General features: G+C 43.7%; 2 pseudogenes; one reads left to right on the forward strand and one right to left on the reverse strand.

Annotated features, from left to right (window-relative positions):
• Nucleotides 1-4,276: 4,276 nt before the first annotated feature.
• Nucleotides 4,277-4,957, forward strand: LOC123422165 (annotated as a pseudogene).
• A 189-nt stretch (nt 4,958-5,146) lies between these two features.
• On the reverse strand, nt 5,147-5,827 carry LOC123422149 (annotated as a pseudogene).
• Nucleotides 5,828-6,332: the final 505 nt, after the last annotated feature.

A 6,332-nucleotide genomic window follows, 5' to 3' on the forward strand; every position in this document is an offset into this window, starting at 1 on the left:
GTAGGGGACTACAACTTGCAAGATAGGATCTAAAACACACATATATTGGCGACAACGTAATAGGTTCAGATCTGAAATCATGGCACTCGGGCCCTAGTGACAAGCATTAAGCATAGCCAAGTAGTAGCAACATCAATCTAGAACATAGTGGATACTGGGGATCAATCCCCGTCAAGAACTAACTCGATTACATGATAGATCTCATTCAACTCATCACCGTACAGCATGCCTACGATGATATTACTCATGAACGATGAACAGCATCATGGAATTGTCGATGGAGAAAGGTTGATGATGACGATGGCGACGATTTCCCCTCTCCGGAGCCTGAAACGGACTCCAGATCTGCCCTCGAGATGAAGAACAGGATGTGGCGGCACCTCCGTATTGTAAAACACAATGAATCCTTCTCTCTGATTTTTTTCCACGCGAAACAGAAGATATAGAGCTCAGATTGGGGGCGGTGGTGCCACGTGGGCCCCACAAGCCTGCTTGGCGCGGCCATAGGGGGTGGCCGCGGCCTGTGGGCTTGTGGCCCACTGGCATGCCCCCTCCGGTGGATCTTTGCGCAGATATTTTTCTTTTATTCCAGAAAAAATCTCCGTAAATTTTCAGGACGTTCCGAGAACTTTTATTTCTGCACAAAACAACACCATGGCAATTCTGCTGAAAACAACGTTAGTCCGGGTTAGTTCCATTCAAATCATGCAAATTAGGGTCCAAAACAAGGGCAAAAGAGTTCGGAAAAGTAGATACGACGGAGACGTATCAATGCCCATGGAAGGTTCGTGCAAGAAAGTTAGAAGAAACCGGAGAATGGGTGTTAAGAAGTTGTGTTCCCACTCATAGGTGCAAACCACCAAAGAAATGGCTTCGTACGACACACCGTCAGCTCACGTCCGAGTACCTCGTATACAAATTTATGAAAGACATAGCTCCTGATCCCACTCTCAAAGTGAGGTTTCTCATGACGACGGCATGGAGGGCCAAGGCAAATGCTATTAGGATGTTGTATAGTGGTTACGAAGAAGCATGTAACCAGTTCTCGACATTTTTGGTAGCGATTGCACATAGGAACCCGGGCATGTATCATGTGATCGATGATAACCACTGAGTGTTCCCCCGTGACTTCTGGAGTTATGGACAATGTGTGGAAGCATTTAAGCATTGTCGTCCAATCTTGTCTATAGATGGCACCTTCTAGACGGGAAGATACAAGGGCACACTAATGGTAGCAATGGCGCACTCTTCGAACGACAATGTGTTGCCAGTTGCATTTCCTTTGGTGCCTTCTAATCACCAGGACGATCGGGAGTGGTTCATGGGTCATGTGAAGCACAAGGTTATTGGTGATAGGGAGGTATGTATTATATCAAACCGGCACCATGACATACTCAAGGCAGTGGGCATTGTTATTCGAGGCTTTCCAATGCTTCACCATAGATGGTGCATGAGGCATTTCATGGCCAACTTTTACCAGGCATGTAAGAGCAAGGAGTTCAGTAAAGACCTTACCCATGTGTGTGTGGCCTTCACCACCTAAGATTTCGATGCTCGCTACAACAAACTCTTTGAAGTGGTGAATAAAGGGGGAAAAGAATTCTTAACAAGCAATTTCAGCGAGAAGCACAAATGGGCACGCACTCATGATGATGGAGCAAGGCGATATGGCGACATGATGAGCAACTTGGTTGAATTGTAACAATGTGCTCAAGGGTGCACTTTCATTACCGGTGACTGCAATAGAGGAGCATACCTTCTTCAGGCTTAATGAGTACTTTCACAGACATTGGGAAGAAATTGCCAACTGGTTAGGTGAGAAAATGGATTATCCGAAGAAGGTTGATGAATGGCTTGAGTTACAAGCGATCAAGTCTTCACAACAACAAATTATCACAGTTGATAGAACTGAAAGGAAATATCAAATCGATGAGCCAGGTGGCACAACACGAGACGGTCATTCATATGGTGGTGCCGCATTTGAGGTGCACCTCAAGACACGATGGTGCCAGTGCGAGAGGCCTAGTAAGTATCATTGGCTGTGCTAACATTTGATAACAGGAAGCACAAATGCTAGATCCAGATTATGTGTCCTCATCGAGACTATGTATGTGAACCAAGTGTGTGGTGAACTTGTCGTTATCAAGACTATGTATGTGAACCAAGTGTGTGGTGAACTTGCGTTATCGAGACTATGTATGTGAACCAAGTGTGTGGTGAACTTGTTTTTATCGAAACTTGTCGTTCTGGTTTCTCTAACATACCATCAGACGCCAAGGATGAAGGCATTTGGCCTAAAGACCACGTCACGAGATGCCATGGACCTTGATGTCTCGAAAGTGAAATTTAGTTCAATTTCTCTCGTTTATCTCGTGCACCACCAAACGCCAAGGATTGTGGCGTTTGGTCTAAAGGCCACGTGACCAGACGCCATGGATCTTGGCATCTCGAAAGTGAAATTTAGTTCAATATCTCTGGTTTCTCTCGTGCACCACTAGACGCAAAGGATGTCGGCGTCTAGTCTAAAAGGCCACGTCACCAGACGCCATGGCCCTTGGCATCTCGGAAGTGAAATTTAGTTCAATCTCTCTAGTTTCACAGCGGCAGACTTAACAGGGCCAGACGCCAAGGTCCGCGACATCTGGGTCTATTGACCAGACGCGACGGTACATGGCGTCTGATACTTAGCCACATCAGCAAGTCAACGGAACTGTCGGTTGAGCGGGCCCCGTAGCAGACCTCAAGGTCTCTGGTGTCTCCCGTGCAACCCAGACGTCGGGGATGTTGGCGTCACGAAAACAGGTTAGACTGGAAATGTTTTTAAAGTGAGGTCAATTCTAGACTTTCTTTGCCTCAAAGGTCAGAACAAAACAAATGTCCATCATATGAAACTTGAATACTATAATAGTTTTTCTCATTAAAAGAGTAATGTTCAAAAAAAGGGTATTCGTAATTATGATAAGATTTGCAATAATAATCATAACTATTTTTGATAACATAAGTATCATGAGATCAATCATCAGAAGTAGGAGGCATGCAATCATCATAACAAATTTGATCATTCGAAGTAGGGGGACTGAAAATACCATATTCATTAAGCATAACATATCCAATCTTGGGACAAACATTAATTGCAGCAAATATGTTATCAAACATAGCATCCCCAATCTTGTGGCTTTGCATATCATTCGCATAATCACTCTTATGATCAGTACTAAGAATAGCACAATAGTATAACAATTATTATCATCATAATTCTCTAAGTTGGTGCCAAAAAGATTTTCAAGATTATAAGAAGTACCATTATCTTCCCAAGCATAACTATCATGACAAGTAATACGGATAATAAAATCATCAATGGTATCACCATCCGCAATACTATAGGATTCATTCTCAACAATGGTAGGAGCAAAATTATCTAGGAGGGATTCCTTTGCACCTCTAATTTTTCTTCGTTTCTTGTTTTTCTTGACATCATGTGTGGGTTTAATGTTTATTCCAATATTCTTATTGATGGAGTTGTATTGATTGGGAGCTCCTTCTTGTCACCTGTTTCATTACGAGAGACAATAGGAGGGAAAGTAGAAATCTGTACGCTTTCATTAGTACTCCTTTAATATCCCACTGGTCTTCCCGTCTTCCTATAGTTGGGAATATAAGCATTCTCATTGCAATGTACAACACAAAACATATAAAGTTCGTGTAGATTAGTTTCAAAATAGTCGATGAATAATAATGCTTCAACCAACTTTTTTTTCTAACAATTCTTCATACCCCAAAACTATACAAAGTTCATTATAAAGTTCAAGGGTGATCAAGGTATTACAATACTTGGTCACGATTTGATCATGAAAACGTTGCATTGAAAATTAAGATGACTAACCCTATTGCAATGTTTATTCTCTCTTCATCCCATTACTTTGCAATAGGGTTTTCGTTAAAAGATGGTAATTCTGGCAAAAGATTAGTATAGGTAGAAAAAGCATGGAATTAATTCTGGCAAACACAACACCGGGAGCAGGGTCTCTCGATCAAGATATGGATGCAAGAAGCCAAGGAGCCGAAGAAGGAAGGAAGCCCGATATGACGGGCTCGCGGTGAGTGCCAGTATTGATTTCCCAGCAGTATGACGTGGCCCAATGATGGGGGTTACCACCGCTTCTATATATAAATAGGAACCGAGCCGGGAGGGATCACACATCAGAGCAAAAGGACGTCGCTCCCCTTTCTTCCTATCCTTCTATAGCTAACCTCCGAGAGAGAGCGAGCGAGAGCCATGGAATTCGGCGACCACCAAGCGGGGGTCTCCATCAACGAGCAACTACTGTGGGAGAGCCGGAAGTGCCAACGCCGCCACACACCGGAGAAGATTCGAAAAATGCAAAAGTATGTACTAATTCCCATTAATATCTTCCTTTTTGTCCATTTCCCATGTTAATTACTTTCTGTTCTATGCATCTTCATAATAGTGATCGGTATAAACCAATCAAGTATGCATGAGCACACCCGCAGGTTGTTCGAGACTAGTGCCTACCCAGATGAGGTCTAGACTGCTCAGCTTGGTCACGATCTTGTCCTGGATACCAAGAAGACCAGGTCCTGGTTCCAGAACAACTATACAAAGATGAAGGTATGCACTGGAATAATGAATGTATGATTGCTCCATAGTTTTCCATTTTCCCTTTTTTAATCCTTACGTGGGTGATGGAATCTGGATGGCATATCGGCATAGCAGATTGAGTACAAGCGAGCGGAGAACCACTTGCTCCGCGAGGAGAAAATGAGGATCCTGTCCGAGAACAAGGTCTTGCGAGAGGCGCTCAAGAACTTCGTGTGCCTCAACGCCAACTGCAGCACCAAAGACTACTTCAACCAACAAGAGGAGCTCAATAGGTAGAAAGCTTGCCCCAAGGCGGGACTCCTCCACTGCGCTACATCTTTCCAATATGAGCTCTAGCTTTACTTTTTGCATGTCGGCGTACCTCCTCCATGCTTCCAGTGAGGAAATTGTATGACTAAACATGAATCTGAGAACCAAGTAGTTCTTATTCAAGACCCTGTAGTTTATTCCAACCTATGCATGTTTAGTCATACAATTTCCTTGCGAGAAACATGGAGGAGGTATGTCGACATGCAAAAAGTAAAGTTAGAGCTCATCTTGCAGAGATGTAGCATAGTGGAGGAGTTCTGCCTTGAGGCGAGGGTTCTCCCTATTGAGGTCCTCTTGCTAGTCAAAGTAGTCTTTGTTGGTGCAGTTGGGGTTAAGGCAGACGAAGTTCTTTAGCGCCTCTCACATGACCATGTTCTCAGATAGGATCCTCGTATTCTCCTCACGGAGGAACAGGTTCTCTGCTCGTTCATACTCAATCCTACATGCCAATATGCCATCTAGATTCCATCACCTAGGTAAGAATAAAAAATGGAAAAATGGAAAAATATGGAGGAATGAAAGATCCAGTATTCCAGTCCATACCTTAATCTGTGTACAGTAGTTCTGTAACCATGACCTAATCTTCTTGGTATCCAGGCCAAGGTCGTGTCCAAGCTGAGTGCTCGGGGCCTCATCTGGGTAGGCGCACATCTGGAATGACGTGCGGGTGTGCACATACATACTTGATTTGTTTATACCGATCACTAGTATGAAGATGCACAAAACAACAAATAATTAACATGGCAAATGGGCAAAAAGGAGGATATTAAAGGGAATTAGGTCGCACACTTGTAGTTTTTGAATCTCCTCCGTTGTGTGGCGGTGTTGGCTCTTATGGCTCTCCTACAACAATTGCTGGTTGTCGGAGACCACCTCCTGGTGCTTGCCGAAGTCCATGGCTCTTGCTCGGCCTTTGTCGGAGGTTGTCTATAGGAGGAGAGGAAGCAATGGGAGTGATGGCCTTTTTATCTCATGTGCGATCCATCCGTGCTCGGCTCTTATTTATATAGAAGCGGTTGAAACCCCCAACATTGTGGTGCGTCATACTTTGGGCGCATGCACTTCCCTTCGAGGCGAGGCTATAGATGGTGAAACCAATACTTGCACTCCCTGCCAGCCCATCATATCGTGGTTCGTTCCTTATTTGGCTCTACTGATCACACACCTTGGCTTCTTGCATCTATATCTTGCTTGAGAGCCCATGCTCCTGGTTTCCCGTTTGCCGTAATTAATTCCATGCTTTTTCTACTTATACTAATATTTTTCCAGAATTACCATTATTTAAGGAAATCCCTATTGGAAAGTATGGGATGAAGAGAGCAGAATTTCGTACCAAATTCATCTATCCCTTTAAGCCACCAATTGGTTTTATCATGTTTATGATTCTTACAAAATCTATCAT

The sequence above is a fragment of the Hordeum vulgare genome, chromosome 1H, assembly GCF_904849725.1.
Source record: "Hordeum vulgare subsp. vulgare chromosome 1H, MorexV3_pseudomolecules_assembly, whole genome shotgun sequence".
NCBI lineage: Eukaryota > Viridiplantae > Streptophyta > Magnoliopsida > Poales > Poaceae > Hordeum > Hordeum vulgare.